Raw genomic sequence first — 17685 nt, 5'->3', positions numbered from 1 at the left:
AGTATTTAACAGGCAGCCTGCTGGCCCCAGGTTGCCTGTTAATTAGGTTCTTGGCGATTTTGTTTCCTGGCATACTTACCTGTTCCTGTGTTCCCTGATGATCCTCTGCCTGCTCCTCCTGTACTGCGCTGCTCTCCTGGTATTCTGACCCCAGCTTCCACCTAAAGATTCTTTGCGGACTCCTGTGGTACTTCATTACTCTCCTGGTATTTGACCTCCTGACTATTCTCTGCTTTATCCTTTTGTACTGCGTTGCTCTCTTGGTATTGACCTGACCCGTTCACTATCCGTTATTTGTCTTGTCTGTCCTACCAGCACGTATTCTAAGCTAGGGACTGCCGTCCAGTTGTCCCCTGTCATTAGGACTTGCGAGGCAAGTAGGCAGGGCCAGGGGTGAGGGTGGAGCGCAGTGGTCACTATTCTCCCCCCTGTGTGTGTATTTACGTGACCATTACAGTCTGACCCATTATCACATGCACCACAGCAGCCATTCACAGGCCTCAGTGGTAACAAGCAGCACCAGAATACTGAGGCCAGTTAATGGCTGCAGCGGTGCACGTGATGAAGGACGGGATATCACAATTTCAGCAGACAGTGAAATGGAAGCAGGGGCCTTAGCATTGGAACATAATTGCTGTGAATAGGTAAATGTCTTTTCTTTTAATTTTTTTTAGGCTGAGCACTTTCTGGCCATATGTAAATTTGTTGTGGGAGTCGGACAACCCCTTTAAGTCATAATGAGCTATTAGAGAGACATTCCCCAATCAGGAACCCACCCTCCATTAACCAGAACAAAAAAAATGCTGAAAAAAGGGGCTCACACTCTGGAGGATTCCCTGTATCAATATTCTCTATTAATTTCAATGGTTGCTGCGTAACATTTCGCACACAAACACCAAGTAGTCCAAGTGTAGAAGGAGAAGCTGTCACCTAAAAAAGGACAACACCCAAATACATATCTGATATCACCATCAGTATCAGCATTGTTCCTGAGGTTACTATAGTAAGTTTCTGCTAGTTAGTCGGGCGGTGGGCTGAAAGACACAGTTTTGGATTATCACTAATTAATTTTTCTGGATTACAGGATTATTAGAGATCATCATACTGAAAAAATATAATAATTTCTAGACAAAATTGAATGTTTGCACAACAAATGTTCAAAGATGTGTCCATGCATTAAGTTTCCAGTCACCTGCTGTCATCTCAGCCCATCAATTATGTCACACATTGCCTGTTTGATGTGAGGAATCCCACATGAAGGTCAGCAGGTGCAGTCAGTCATTTTATGAGGAGCCACCTATAATTTCAGGTCATCTTCGTTAGTTTCAAGTGGTGGAATCCTGTTTGAATTAGTTACGGTCTTATATGATCAAGACATAGAATACCAGGAATTAGAGACATCAATGGCTGCTTGTATGATGACATCATGTAAATAGACACAAGTTGGGACAGTGACACAATGACTTAATGATAGGACAAGTTTCAGCAATCCCTGTACAATAGAAGAGATGGTTAATAATCACCTTCAACACAGAGTGCAACTCTATGGACTTAACAGGACCCTTGAGGTGTCACTGACGTATACCTGTCACTTGGTGATTTGTCAATGACCCAAGACTAAGGAAAGAATTATATAAAAGCACCCATACTTCACTTTAAAGATCATATTAGGCGTTTGGGGGTCATAACTGATTGATGTTGAAAACTGGTCAAGTTACCCATGACAACACTACCTGTGCTGCATTCAGGGTTGGAATGGCCCACCAGAGGATCGTCCTGTGGGCCAAAGCTATGACAGTAATGGGCTCCTTATAAAACAGGGCTCCTATAATACAGCAAAGCATAATCTGGAGCTGACCTTGGAACTGTTATGGAATATTGAGACAAAATGGATACTTGCTTGTTGAGAACTATACTTTAGCTAAAATGGCGGCCAGGCACCCAGCCAACGCCTAGAACAAGAATCTTACTTTCATGCTTCATTATGTGCCTTAAGACAGTTTCTGTTCATCTCAAGCAAGCAGCTTCCCCCATCTGAAAGTGGGGAGGGGGGAACTTCTTCTTGCACATAGACGTGACAGAAAATACAGAGTTTATAGCCAATAGAAAAGATATACGCCACCTTACACCCCCCACTCCTTCCTGTTCTATATTTTCTGTCCTATATACTGTCTGCTGTTTCGCAATAAACCAGAGATCTTGCTTTGACCCCCAGCTCTGTGTGTCTCAGTTTGATCTTTCCGTGCACGTATTCATTTAATATTGATTTGGAGCAGTACGTCAACCGAACAAGCAGCTTGAACAGATCCAAAACAGAACCAATAACTACCAGGTATAAAACCCTATTGACAAGTCCTTAATTACTTAAAGGTGAACATACATATACTTTGTATATACAGAGGGTAGTCCTTCAGAATGAACATAAGCAAATTCAGTCCAATGCTTGGTGTATTGTGGCAGTTCATCTGTGTCATATGAATATTGTGAAGATACATATCATTGTCCATATCCTATGTAAAGCTGGCCATTCACATTAGAATAATTTGGCTGACCAAGCAGAGTTCATTAGGATTGGTTGATCTAATGTGTATGAGGGCCTCCTGATATTCCACCAACAGCAGATGTTTAAATCCAAGATCATACCCGGAGAGGTACGACAGCAGCTTATTATCTCACCTCATGCACACTGATAACTGTTGGCTATACTAATACCTTGTATAATGGCAGCTGGTTTGTGGACAATGATGTAGATAATGATTTGGATCCCCTATAACAAAATTGTGGCTACAATTCAAGAACACAGAACCTAAAGTGCACAAGACAAGGATAGTTTTTTAGGGATGTTTAGTCACAGCAAAGACTTCAGACCCATCACCTTTACTGACATGTCCATTTTAGTAAGTACTTGCAGTGCCCCTGCAATAACAATTCTGGGGCATATGTTCTTATGACTCTATGTTGTGCCATTGCTCTATTAGTCCTGCTAGATGTTTATGCAGAAACGACACTGCCAGCACTAATTGGACAGTGTCAGACCCAGATGGACCTTTATTCATAAACTTCTAGTAGAAATAAAAGTTATGGCATGACATAGAGTCATAAGAATAAATGTTCCATACTTTTCATCCCATGTGGAATTTAATTACTTACTAAAACAGACATGTCAGGAGAGGTGAAAGGTCCTCCTCTATTTGGTATACAGTTACCATATTCTTCCTGACAGCCATAACCAGAAGTGTTGGTTGAGCATATGAATATCTGCCACAAAACTTTGGAACAAATTACAGAAATGATAATTGTCAAATGGAGCTCTAAACCGTATAAAGGTATATTTAGAAATTAGTGTAGAATTTTGGGCCTAACTGTCACGAGGGTATCGAGAACCACGCCTGACTCCGTTATACCCGGGGTCAGGAAGTCGCAGCGGTTGGCTGCACGCTCTATTTAAGATAGGGCTGTTTTCCTTATGGTAGCTTTCTGGGTTTGCTTTGCAAACCCTTTTGGCTCACTCAGGGATCCGTAGCTCCTTCTCCTCAGCTGTTCCTTGTCCAGCACTCTCAAACCTCCTTATATTCCTCTCTCACACTTCTCTGGTTGCCAGAGATAGAGCTTCCTGCCTGGACATCTATTCTGACCCACTGGAGCTGCGTTGCTGCGTTCTCGGATGGTTGTTTCAGAACGCTACCCTCCGGATCCCTGTTGGACCTTTGTGGACTGCTGTGGTCGCCCACCTGGGTGTATGTGTTTGTCTGTCCTCTCCCTGGTGTTTCCCTCTTAGTGTCAGTGGTGCGGACTAGCGATCCCACCGGCCCGTTCACTATCCAGGGCTCATTTCAGGGAAAGCCAGGGTTTAGGCACGTGATCGCCGCACGGGTGAGGAACCCGTCTAGGGACGTCAGGGCAGTCAGGTGCCAGCCGCAAGGTGAGTTAGGGGTCACCACCTTTCCCTCTCCCTTGGGCAGGGCTTTCCCTGTTTTCCTCCCTGTGTGTGACGCCGGTCATTACATTATCTCTGGCCCTTATTTTGTGTAGGTAAAAAATTAAATAAAAATAAAAAAATATTTTTTACCTACTTACAATCCAGTATGGATCAAATTGCTGCTCTGTCCAAACAATTTCGTGGCCTGTCTTTGGAGGTGGTAGGATTGAAGGCGTCGGTCCTCCAGCAACAGCAGCAATTACAACTGACCGCAAGCCCAGCGGTTGCTACTGGTAACCAGGTTGTTGCGGAACCCAAGGTCCCTCTCCCTGACAGATTTTCTGGGGGAAGGGACAAGTTTTTGACGTTCCGTGAGGCCTGTAAGTTATACTTTAAACTGCGCCCTTACTCCTCTGGTAATGAAGATCAGCGGGTGGGGGTTGTTATTTCCCTGCTGCAGGGGGACCCGCAGTCCTGGGCGTTCTCTTTACCTACTGATTCCCAGGCTCTTCGGTCAGTGGATGAGTTTTTTGGGGCCTTGGGTCTCATATATGACGACCCTGACCGAGTAGCACTGGCTGAATCAAGATTACGGAGACTCTTACAAGGAGAGCTGCCGGTAGAGGATTATTGCTCTGAATTCCGTAGGTGGGCTACGGATACCCAATGGAACGACCCGGCTCTCAGGAGTCAGTTCTGCTCTGGGTTATCCGAAAGGGTTAAGGATGCGCTTGCATTATATGAGACCCCCGTTTCCCTTGATGCGGTTATGTCCCTTTCTATCCGTATAGAGAGACGCCTTAGGGACAGGTTGAAAGAACCGGAGAAATTGGTAACCCCTCCCAAGCAGCAGTTAGTCTGTACGGACTTAGACGAGCCTATGCAGCTAGGAGGAACTACTAGTCAGGTCCGTCCTCCTGAGGCTCGCCGTAGGCGTGGGGTTTGTTTTTTTTGTGGGGAGAGGGGTCATTTCATTAATGTCTGTCCTTCTTTCCTCAGAAACAAAAGACCGTCGGAAAAACTACTAACCCCAGGCTGTGTGGAGGATGTCAGCCGGGGGGTATACGTCTCCTCCATACGTACATCGCAATTTGTGTTGCCAGCGGTTATTATTTTTGGTGATAAGACGGAGACTATTTCTTTCTTTCTAGACAGTGGAGCAGGGGTAAATTTGATAGATGCCAATTTTGCCCGCTCTTTGGGTTTGTCTCTCTGTACGTTACAGAGACCCATTCCCATATTCGCTATTGATTCTGCTCCCCTGTCTCAGAGAAACCTCACCCACATCGTTCATAATTTACACCTCCGGGTAGGGGACCACCATAACGAGATGCTTTCAGGTTATGTTCTGGAGGGGCTTCCCACTCCGGTGGTGCTGGGCCTTCCCTGGTTGGTAGCGCACAATCCAGTGGTGGATTGGCAGGCCAGGGAGATATTGGAGTGGAGTGAGCAGTGCAGAGAAAATTGCTTAAATAGCAATTGCTTAGTCGCCTCCATAACTACCCTACCTACATTTATTTCGGATTTTGAGGATGTTTTTTCTGAAAAAGGTTGTCAGAAGTTACCACCTCATCGTCCTTATGATTGCCCGGTTAACCTTATTCCCAGCGCAAAATTACCCAAGACCAGGTTATATAATCTTTCGGGTCCAGAGAGACAAGCCATGAAAGATTATATCTCCGAGAGCTTGGCTAAGGGATACATCAGACCCTCTTCTTCACCCGTGGCTGCAGGGTTTTTCTTCGTTAAAAAGAAAGATGGGGGGCCTGCGTCCTTGCTTAGATTTTCGCGAATTAAATCAGATAACCATCCGAGACCCATACCCTCTTCCTCTCATTCCTGACCTGTTTAATCAGATTGCGGGTGCTAGGTGGTTCTCCAAACTTGATCTTAGGGGGGCCTACAATCTGATTCGTATTAAGGAGGGGGATGAGTGGAAGACAGCGTTTAACACCCCTGAGGGGCATTATGAAAATCTAGTTATGCCTTTCGGTCTGACCAATGCTCCTGCCGTCTTTCAACATTTCGTTAATGACATTTTTAGTCATCTAATCGGCAGGTTTGTGGTAATATACCTAGATGATATTTTAATTTATTCGTCTGATCTGAAAACACATGAGGTGCATGTCAGACAAGTACTGCAGGTCCTACGGACGAATGAATTATATGCTAAGATTGAAAAATGTGTCTTCGCCGTTCAGGAGATACAATTCCTGGGTTATTTTTTATCTGCGTCAGGTTTCCGTATGGATCCTAGGAAGGTCCAGGCAATTTTAGATTGGGATCTTCCTGAGAACCTCAAAGCACTACAACGGTTCTTGGGCTTCGCGAATTTCTATAGGAAATTCATTAAAGATTATTCACTTATTGTAAAACCGCTTACTGATATGACTAGGAAGGGGACTGATTTTTCTAAATGGTCTGACGCCGCTAAAATTGCTTTTTCCTCTCTAAAAGAGAGGTTTACCTCAGCACCTGTACTAGTCCAACCTGATGTCTCTCAGCCTTTTATTGTTGAAGTCGATGCGTCAGAGGTGGGAGTGGGGGCTGTGCTGTCTCAGGGTCCGTCTCCTGGCAAATGGCGTCCTTGTGCTTTCTTTTCTAAAAAACTATCTGCAGCAGAAAAGAACTACGATATTGGCAATAGGGAACTATTAGCTATTAAACTTGCGTTTGAGGAGTGGCGTCACTTCTTAGAGGGGGCAGTCCACCCCGTCACTGTGATTACGGACCACAAAAATCTCCTGTACCTCAAATCAGCTAAGCGTCTCACCCCTAGACAGGCTAGGTGGTCGCTATTTTTTACCAGGTTTAACTTTGTGATTACCTATCGTCCTGGGGCAAAGAACACCAAGGCTGATGCACTATCTCGTTGTTTCCCTGGAGGGGGTACTGTGAGTGATCCGGTGCCCATTCTACAAAGAGGAGTGGTTGTCTCTGCGGTACACTCTGTTTTGGAGGGGAAGGTGCTAGAGGCCCAGGGGGACGCCCCGGTCTCTTGCCCCTCAGAGAAATTGTTTGTACCGTTGAACCTACGTTTCGAATTATTAAAGGAACATCATAATTCGGCACTTGCTGGGCACCCGGGTAGTAAAGCAACCTTGGAGCTATTGTCTCGTCGTTTTTGGTGGCCAAGGTTGCGTCAGGATGTATTCGATTTTGTGTCTTCTTGTTCTACCTGTGCGCGCGCAAAAGTTTCACATACACGTCCTGCAGGGTCTCTATTACCACTCGTCATTCCCAATAGACCGTGGACACATCTGTCAATGGATTTTATCACTGACTTACCTTTGTCTGCGGGTAAAACAGTTATTTTGGTAGTAGTGGACAGGTTTAGCAAAATGGTACACTTCATTGCGTTACCCGCACTACCTAATGCTAAGACTCTTGCTCAGGTATTCGTCAGTGAAATCGTGAAGCTTCACGGGGTCCCCTCCGATGTTGTTTCGGATCGGGGTACCCAGTTTATTTCTAAATTTTGGAAAGCTTTTTGTTCCCGTTTGGGGGTACACTTGTCCTTTTCCTCAGCTTTCCATCCTCAGTCGAATTGACAGACTGAGCGTACCAACCAAAACCTTGAGACATATCTAAGATGTTTTGTGTCTGAAAACCAAGAGTTGTGGTCATCATATTTACCGTTAGCTGAGTTTGCCATAAATAATCGTCGTCAGGAATCCACTGGCAAGTCACCATTTCTTGGTGCATATGGTTTTCATCCCCAATTCTGTACTTTCAAAGAGGGGGGGTCTTCTGGGGTTCCCGAAGAGGAACGTTTTTCGTCATCTCTTTCATCGGTATGGCAGAAGGTGCAAGCTAACTTGAAAAATATGGGAGGTAAATACAAATGCATGGCTGATAAGAGACGGTCGCCAGGTCCGGACCTAGGAGTGAATGACTATGTGTGGTTGTCTACTAGGAATATTAAATTGAAGGTTCCCTCTTGGAAACTGGGTCCTAGGTTTATTGGCCCTTACAAAATTGTAGCCATCATCAACCCCGTGGCTTTTCGCCTGGAGTTACCTCAGACTTTTAAAATTCATAATGTTTTTCATAAGTAGTTACTCAAAAAATATGTTCCACCTCTAGAACCATCACCGCTGCCACCCCCTCCTGTTGTCGTGGATGGTAATCTAGAATTTCAGATATCCAAAATTGTTAATTCTCGTCGGGTCCGCCGCTCTCTTCAATATCTGGTGCATTGGAGAGGTTACGGTCCCGAGGAAAGAATGTGGGTTCCTGCGTCTGAGGTAAACGCCGACCGGTTAGTTCGGGTTTTTCATGCCTCTCATCCTGAGAGACCTGGTCCTGAGTGTCCGGAGGCCCCTCGTAGAGAGGGGGGTACTGTCACGAGGGTATCGAGAACCACGCCTGACTCCGTTATACCCGGGGTCAGGAAGTCGCAGCGGTTGGCTGCACGCTCTATTTAAGATAGGGCTGTTTTCCTTATGGTAGCTTTCTGGGTTTGCTTTGCAAACCCTTTTGGCTCACTCAGGGATCCGTAGCTCCTTCTCCTCAGCTGTTCCTTGTCCAGCACTCCCAAACCTCCTTATATTCCTCTCTCACACTTCTCTGGTTGCCAGAGATAGAGCTTCCTGCCTGGACATCTATTCTGACCCACTGGAGCTGTGTTGCTGCGTTCTCGGATGGTTGTTTCAGAACGCTACCCTCCGGATCCCTGTTGGACCTTTGTGGACTGCTGTGGTCGCCCACCTGGGTGTATCTGTTTGTCTGTCCTCTCCCTGGTGTTTCCCTCTTAGTGTCAGTGGTGCGGACTAGCGATCCCACCGGCCCGTTCACTATCCAGGGCTCATTTCAGGGAAAGCCAGGGTTTAGGCACGTGATCGCCGCACGGGTGAGGAACCCGTCTAGGGACGTCAGGGCAGTCAGGTGCCAGCCGCAAGGTGAGTTAGGGGTCACCACCTTTCCCTCTCCCTTGGGCAGGGCTTTCCCTGTTTTCCTCCCTGTGTGTGACGCCGGTCATTACACTAACACACAGTGGTGAAGATTCACTTTAAAGAGGTTGTCGGGAATCAAGCGAGCCCCACAAACCCACTTTAATTACATATAACACCCTTGTAGGGAGAAGGTTTGTAATATACTTACCATTCCGAAGTTGTCTGGATAAGAAAACCCAGAAACCCAGTCACGTGACTCTCCTCTTTTGAAAATCCAGCTTCCACCAACATGTCTTTTACGAGGTTTGCGGCCTGAGCTATAAATGAGACCACACTTCCAATGTGGATGGGGCCAGAACAATTATTTTTCCTGGCACATCTGCAGATGAAGTGGATTTAGGAGTTTGACTATGAGGCAGGCACACAAATAGTTCGGGCCCTACCCAGAGTAGAAGTGACGTTCCATCCATACCCCTTGCCGGAATCCTGGTAAAGGACGTGAAGTTGTCAGAAGCTGGATTTTAAAAAGAGCTGTGTCAAGTGACTGGGTTCCCTAGAGTTCAATTCTCACAACTTTGGAACAGTAAGTATATTACAAATTTTCTATTACAGACAGGGCCATATTTCCCACTAGGTACTGGAGGTCTAGTGCCTAAAGTGAGGAAACTTGCAGGGGGAGACAGAACGAAGTAAAAATTAAGGGGGTCATTTATCAAACTGGTGTAAAGTAGAACTGGCTTAGTTGCCCATAGCAACCAATCAGATTCCACCTTTCATTTTCCAAAGGAGCTGTCCAAAATTAAACGTGGAATTTAATTGGTTACTATGGGCAACTAAGCCAGTTCTACTTCACAAAAGTTTGATAAATGACCCCCTAAATACTTATATATTTATATTGGCTTCTGTTTGAGGCATTTCCGTCTGAGATCCTTTTTTTTTAGACCGAGGGAAAAAAGTACTGCGTGTACGACTTTTTTTCTGTCTAAAAAAGGGATCTCAGATGGAAATGGCCCAAACGGATGCCAAATAATGCAACAGGATTTTTTTTTCTCTCTCTCTCTCTCTCTTCTGACGGATCAGGAGAACAGAAAGCTTGGGATTTGAACTCACCGTTATTATGCATTCCATTATTGTTTTCCTTTATAACATGGTTATAGCGGAAGATAACGGAATCCATAAGACGGGAATCAAAACAGAAACTTTTAGAGGCATTGCGTTTTGATCCATCATAATGGAAGTCTATGAGCAAGCATAATTGCTCCATCTGGTTTCCTTTATGCAGGACTTAGCCCTGCATAAAGGAAACCAGACGGATCCGCTCATCCCTACCTCTGAAATATCCTGCACAGTCTATTGGTTCTGCAGGAGCAGTCGGTCTCTGCCCCCTCTCCTGCTGTCTGACAGATGGTGAGGGGATAATAAGCTGCCCATCTCATGACCCAGCCTGCAAAAAAAAATTGTTATTGGCAAGGTATAATGTCTAAAGGTAAGTGGATTATAGTGTGCAATTTATGTGTCCAGTGTATGAATGTAATGGTGCAGCGTATGTAGGCTTGGACTTGCCCACAGCCCAGGGGTACAGATAAATTCCCTGATGGGTCCATAAGCAAGATGGGCCCATAGTCTCCCACCCACTGCACAAGTGGCACATAACACATTAGACTTAGGCCTCATGCACACGACCGTTGTGTGCATCCGCGTCCGTTCCGTCATTTTTCACAGTTTAGCGAAGGTCCCATTCATTTCTATGGAGCTGTGAAAAAAAACTGATAGTCCTCAGTTTTTTCTCCGCGTCCGTGATCCATGATTCCAGTCCGTCAAGAAAATATAACCTGTCCTATTCTTGTCAGTGGAAAACGAAGGACGGACCCATTCAAGTCATGGGGTCCTTAAAAAAAAAACGGATGCACAACTGGTATGTCATCCGTGTCCATGTCTGTTTTTTCTACAAGACCTTGGTGCAATAAAATTACACTTTTCATTAACCTTCCTTTTTTTCCCCCTGTCAGACAAAAAAAAAGGTAGACACAAGGAAACACAACTGAAGCAAAATCGGACACGGACCACTGAAGCCAAATCACTGACAGTGAAAAAACACTGTTGTGTGCATGAGACCTTCCAGATAGGCAGCTTGCAGCCTAAATTCATATAAAAAGTAGGTAGATTATTTAAGAAACCTGTGTACCCAGTATATTATTATAGATGCAATCAGGTGGCTGAGATGACTTCTAGGCACAGAGGCCACCAGCCAGTATCCTCCTTTTCCAGGGACCTGCCTTCTCAAAGTCGCTGCAGGGACCCCCATAAGCAATCATCTTGTAGCATCTTGTTGCTGTGTCAGCAGGTAATATTTGAATGTACTGTATCTGTACGGTGGGCCCCCAAAATATTTGTGGTGGGCCCTAGGCACTTCAGTCTGACACTGAGCATATGTATACATGCATTAGAGTGTGAGTGAAAATATGCAGGATTTATCAGTGTATTTACGCTGGAATAAATACATTGAAAAATATGGTGTTCAGGATGAGCACCATGTTGATAAAGCACATTGCAACTTTTTTTCTGACCCATAATAATCTATCAGATATATAGCACTTGGCTTCAAGTGTAACTGTCGTTTATTTTTTTTCTTCTTAAATGTGAATTTGAGATTATATTCTTGATTGCGAAAATCAGCAATGTATTATTCGCATAATGCACGCGAAATACCAGCGTGGGTCACTTATGCTACATTTTTAAAGCTGCTAGAAGTTTCCTAAGACTGGAGAAAATGGTTGGCACGGCAGAACATTAGAATAGCTTTATGTGCAGATAGAGTGCTCCAATATATTAGCGCTTGCAAATTTTCGGTAATTAATGATGCGCATATTTTCTCGCTATACGTGCAACATGTATAGTTAGGGGCAGGCAACTTTTCTATTGGTTGCTAGGGATGTTGCTAAGCTGTGACAAAGCCTTCTCATTGGCCCACAAACAAAAAAAAACACGAATATTCGTCATAACGAATATATAGCGTTATATTCTAAATATTTGCGAATTCTCGAAGTGCCGACATTCGCGCTAAAAATTCACTTTTCGAATATTCACGCTCAACACTATTTACCACCCTGTCCGTCCCCTCTTGGCAGAAGTGGGCTGGCCCGACTTCCTGTCTGGAGGGGGAGTTCTAGTGAGTGATGAGGGAGGAAAGAAGTCCATGTGCTCTTTCTCCTTAGGTCTCAGGATCCAGAGACTAACCGATCTCCGTGAGATTTATTGCTTCTGCTACACAAAGAAAGGGAGAATGAAAGAGAATCTGCAGTCCAACCATAGGAGTCAGCAAGGTAACCTGCCACTACAGCTATACAGACTGCTGCTTGTAAGGGATTACTGTGGCAGGCGCAGCACTATGAATCCCTTTTGGGCTGTGGCATTAGAAGAATTTTGATATCTCTGACTTTTAGTCTATTAGGCTACTTTCACACTAGCGTTCGTCAGTCCGCTCGTGAGCTCCGTTTGAAGGAGCTCACGAGCGGACCCGAACGCCTCCGTCCAGCCCTGATGCAGTCTGAATGGAGCGGATCCGCTCAGACTGCATCATTCTGGCGGCGTTCAGCCTCCGCTCCGCTCGCCTCCGCACGGCCAGGCGGACAGCTGAACGCTGCTTGCAGCGTTCAGCTGTCCGCCTGGCCGTGCGGAGGCGAGCGGATCCGTTCAGACTTACAATGTAAGTCAATGGGAACGGATCCGCTTGAAGATGACACCATATGGCTCAATCTTCAAGCGGATCCGTCCCCCATTGACTTTACATTGAAAGTCTGAACGGATCCGCTCAGGCATCTTGCGCACTTAGAAATTTTTCTAAGTTATTAATGCAGACGGATCCGTACTGAACGGAGCCTCCGTCTGCATTAATATGATCGGATCCGTTCAGAACTGATCCGATCAAGCGCTAGTGTGAAAGTAGCCTAACTCTGTAATTCCTCTAGCGCCGTTCTATGGAAACAGTAGGTTTAAAGAGCACACCAAATGCTTGAAATAACTTTTTTATTAACTTGAACTTTTCTTCATATAACACTGCCACCTCCGCAGCAGATAGTCCATGTACAAAACACGTGTTGCATAAAGATTCATAAAATTGCAGTATGCATAAGATGGTTCAACTGTTCGATCTTGTCATTCCACATAAAATGGTGGAAATATTTATTTCTTCAGTATCTGTACTCTCACTTTAAATTATTTAATAACTTTATGATCTCTCTGAGAGGTATATCTGAGGTTAACCAATAGTTCACTTGCTCTACTTGGTTTGCAATTTGCTCTATACAATTGCTTATGATCTGGTATGAGCAGTTTGCATTTGTATGCAATTTGTTTGGATTGTATGATTGTATGGCTCAGTAGTTTATTTGTATGCAATTGAATTTGTGGTTTGGTGGAACTGTAAGTAGACACACATATAACCAGTTCAGTATACAGTTCTAATCACTATATTAACAGTAGGACCTCTATATAGCTGTTTTAAATACCTATTTTGGCTTCTTGCTTCCATAAAACACAGCTCTTAGTGGAGTGTGTGTCTGTTTAGCTTCTCTCTCTGGTGAATAATGATTCCAGCAGCTCCTGCTAGGGGAATTTCCCACACAAGCTGTGTGTGAGGCTGGCTGTGATTGGTCAAGACTCCTGCCCAGAAGCAGTTTAACTCTATGCTTTCTGTTGTGTCTGCTGTGTTATTGAGCTTACCTTAAATTATATAATGAATCTTAAAGGCACAATATCTTTTTCTGCTTCTGTGGGCACAAAATATAACTTTTACATGACATCCAAACATGAAATCACTGTAAATAACTCTGCTTTTGTCTTTAACACACAAACATAGGAACTGTATTAAGGTCATGGGCAGGTCTAGCTGTATAAACATATAAGCTATGTTAGCAACCTAGGACAGGTCTTAGCTGGCTAGCTACAATTACGGTTAAGACACCTATCACATTTAACCATGTCCTGGCCAGGTGTGCTTCTAAAACCTGTATCCTGCAGTGGACATTACAGCCATAATTGACAGATTACAGTTGCTAGACATAGATTCTAGATATGCATACCAAGAGAACCATTATTTGCCACTTTGCAGGCCTTCATACCTCACCATCTGGTAAAAGGATTTGTACTGAGAGAGGTACTCCTACCATACCATACGCTCCATTGCACTACCACACCTCCTGCCAGACACCCATACAATACCAGCATCAAGGGCACCCTAAACTACCATCAGGCAGGAGACCCAACTACAGGGAGTGCCCCTAGGGAAGAAAGGGTGCACCCTCTTCTCACTGCACTGGGCTAGAGAGTGACAGTCTGAAGGAAACCATTGTGACATATCCTATAGTCAGAGCCACTACCACTCTCATCCTCCGCTCTGGGTGCCGCACGATATACTTTATTTGTTGATTTTGTACTTTTTAATTACAAAACTGTCTCTGGAGTTATCCCTAATCCGTCTTCACAGTGCAGTACAGAACAGTAACGATGCTCCTCCTCACTGTTGTTGAGCCTTACTGCCTCTCTCCTATATAGTGCAAAAACTAACTATATATCATAAAAAAGGTATACATTTTCATAAAAAATGTGTGAATGCAGGGGCGTAGCAAGGGCACACCTGGGCATATCATTTAGATGGTGAAGTAGGGTAGGAAGCCGTCCACTCTCTGATTCACTGTGTTGCAGCACTCCCCTGCAGTCCACACATCGCAATGCTGGGCTGTGTGAGAGGGGCATGCAGGCCTGGAAATCAGCCTCCTCCTACACAGCCTAGCAGCGCAATGTGTGTGTCGTCTCATTGTGCAGCTGCTGGTTAGCACCGGATGTGCTGAGCATCAGGGAAACAGGTGGGCATTTGGGTGTTTTTTTTAAAGGGAGTCTGTCATCAAAGTTTCACCTTTTTAACCCTTCCCATAGCTTTCTAGCAGCCTTACAGTTAATAAAAACGTTACCTTTATGACCAATCCTGGACTTATAAAACCAGCAAAAAACATCTTAGTAGCATATGCAAATGAGGGCTCGCAAGTGCCCAGGGGCGGCGTTACCCTCGTAGGTGCCCAGCTAGCTCAGCCTTATCGTCGCTTCCCCCCGCCCATTCTTTCCCTCTGCCCGCCCATCCTATCCCTCTGACCGCCCATCTACTTACGTCTTGTTTCGCCGAGATCCCACGCCTGCGCACTCAGTCCGTCGGCCGGCGCATGCGCACTGCAATGCCCATTCCTTGTACGGCATCACAGTAATTAATGCGCATGCGCAGATGGACCGCCTCCTTTGTGGTGTTTTTGCGTCGTTAGCCGTATAACGCATTAATTGCTGTGATGCCGTACAAGAAATGGGCATCGCAGTGTGCATGCGCCGGACGACGGACTAAGTGTGCAGGCGCGGGATCTCGGCCCCCATCATATCGTCGCCACTCCTAAATAATTGTAAAAAGGTGGTTTGTGACTATTTTTACTCCGACAACAGGCTAAAAATGACTGACATGACTGTCACTACCCAAACCGAATCAGAGCTCTCTATCTTAGGAAATAAATAGAGGGACTCCAAAAATTAACAAAAATTGAAAGACCTTGTCTAACACTTAACGCCAAAACCATTGTACATCTGCATCACCTCGCATGCCAGGTTACTGCTGCCGCGACGAGCATTACAAACCTTCAGGTGCCTGCAACGTCTCCATCTTCTTAGACAAGGTCCCCCCTACGACAACGGCCTACACTGAGCACCAACGCCCCCAATAGAATGAATAGGACCCTGTCTATTGCATCCTGTAACTCAGAGAAGAAAATGTCTAAACCAAAAACGATAGGATGTACACGGTAGCATCAAATTACAGTTGTCACCCTCTAGTCTATGGAGAACCACTACTCCACCCCTAGCCCTAACATGCCCGTTTGCATGTTTAATAACACTATGTGGCAGTGGGGCAGCCTGTCTGTAGCCAGTACCACAGGTGCCATTGTCCTGGACACCTCCCAAATGAATGTCCAAACGCCTCCCATGACTTTGTCTGCATCTGCGATGATCATGTCTGGATGTACGTCTGTGGCTGTCTACACTGGAAGGCGACTAATCCACCTGGTTTCTATGTCTACAGGATCCACTGGAACGTGACCGCCCACTGTGGTCCGATCTCCAGCTGTGAGACCTACTGAATGGACTCCAACTGGCTCCACACCACAGTCTTAACTCGAGAAAGCCATGGAACTGTGAGCGCCCCGACGACCTCAGTCACTGACAGCTTTGGAATCATGCACCAAAGTATGGCCGTCAATAGGACTAAAACGTTGCCTATACTGTGGGGTGTCGGGGACAGCTTCTAATTCAGAAAACTCATCACTGCTATCTGGAGCAGCATAGAGGTATCTCTGGTGGCAAAAGCCTGTGCATCACTGAAGCAGGAGCATTAGCAGCAGCTGGTAAGGCATCAGATGGGGCAGGAACAGGGGGCAGAGGAGGAGGGAGACCAGCATCAGCTGCATTTGAAGGCAATGACAGTTGGTCAAACCACCTACACAGTCTGCCAGATGGTTTTAACACAGACTACACCGCCACAGGGGGCACAATAAGCTGTGTCACTGCTGAGGAAGGAGGGAATTGTACAAGCGCTACTTGTAGCGGGACCATTACAGCAGTGCTGATGTTGGGCACATTCACAGGGGGCCTGGAGATGGTGGCAGATGGAGGTGCCACTGGAGCTGCCAACTTCTAATATTTTATTCAGAATAGAACATAAATCACGGAACAAAAGTTTAAACTGAGAAAATGTACCATTTTAAGGGAAAAATATGTTGAATCAGAATTTCATGGTGTCAACAAATCCCCAAAAAGTTGGGACAAGGCCATTTTCACCACTGTGTGGCATCTCCCCTTCTTCTTACAACACTCAACAGACGTCTGGGGACCGAGGAGGCCAGTTTCTCAAGTTTAGAAATAGGAATGCTCTCCCATTCTTGTCTAATACAGGCCTTCTTTGTTGCACCTTCCTCTTTATGATGCGCCAAATGTTCTCTATAGGTGAAAGATCTGGACTGCAGACTGGCCATTTCAGTACCCCGATCCTTCTCCTACGCAGCCATGATGTTGTGATTGATGCAGAATGTGGTCTGGCATTATCTTGTTGAAAAATGCAGGGTCTTCCCTGAAAGAGATTACGTCTGGATGGGAGCATATGTTGTTCTAGAACCTGAATATATTTTTCTGCATTGATGGTGCCTTTCTAGACATGCAAGCTGCCCATGCCACACGCACTCATGCAACCCCATACCATCAGAGATGCAGGCTTCTGAACTGAGCGTTGATAACAACTTGGGTTGTCCTTGTCCTCTTTGGTCCGGATGACATGGCGTCCCAGATTTCCAAAAAGAACTTCGAATCGTGATTCGTCTGACCACAGAACAGTCTTCTATTTTGCCACACTCCATTTTAAATGATCCCTGGCCCAGTGAAAACGCCTGAGCTTGTGGATCTTGCTTAGAAATGGCTTCTTCTTTGCACTGTAGAGTTTCAGCTGGCAACGGCAGATGGCACGGTGGATTGTGTTCACTGACAATGGTTTCTGGAAGTATTCCTGAGCCCATTCTGTGATTTCCTTTACAGTAGCATTCCTGTTTGTGGTGCAGTGTCGTTTAAGGGCCCGGAGATCACAGACATCCAGTATGGTTTTACGGCCTTGACCCTTACGCACAGAGATTGTTCCAGATTCTCAGAATCTTCGGATGATGTTATGCACAGTTGATGATGATAGATGCAAAGTCTTTGCAATTTTTTGCTGGGTAACACCTTTCTGATATTGCTCCACTATCTTTCTGCGCAACATTGTGGGAATTGGTGATCCTCTACCCCAGTGTTTCC

Source organism: Bufo gargarizans, chromosome 2 (genome assembly GCF_014858855.1).
Source record: "Bufo gargarizans isolate SCDJY-AF-19 chromosome 2, ASM1485885v1, whole genome shotgun sequence".
Lineage (NCBI taxonomy): Eukaryota > Metazoa > Chordata > Amphibia > Anura > Bufonidae > Bufo > Bufo gargarizans.
Note: the sequence above shows the minus strand (reverse complement) of the source record.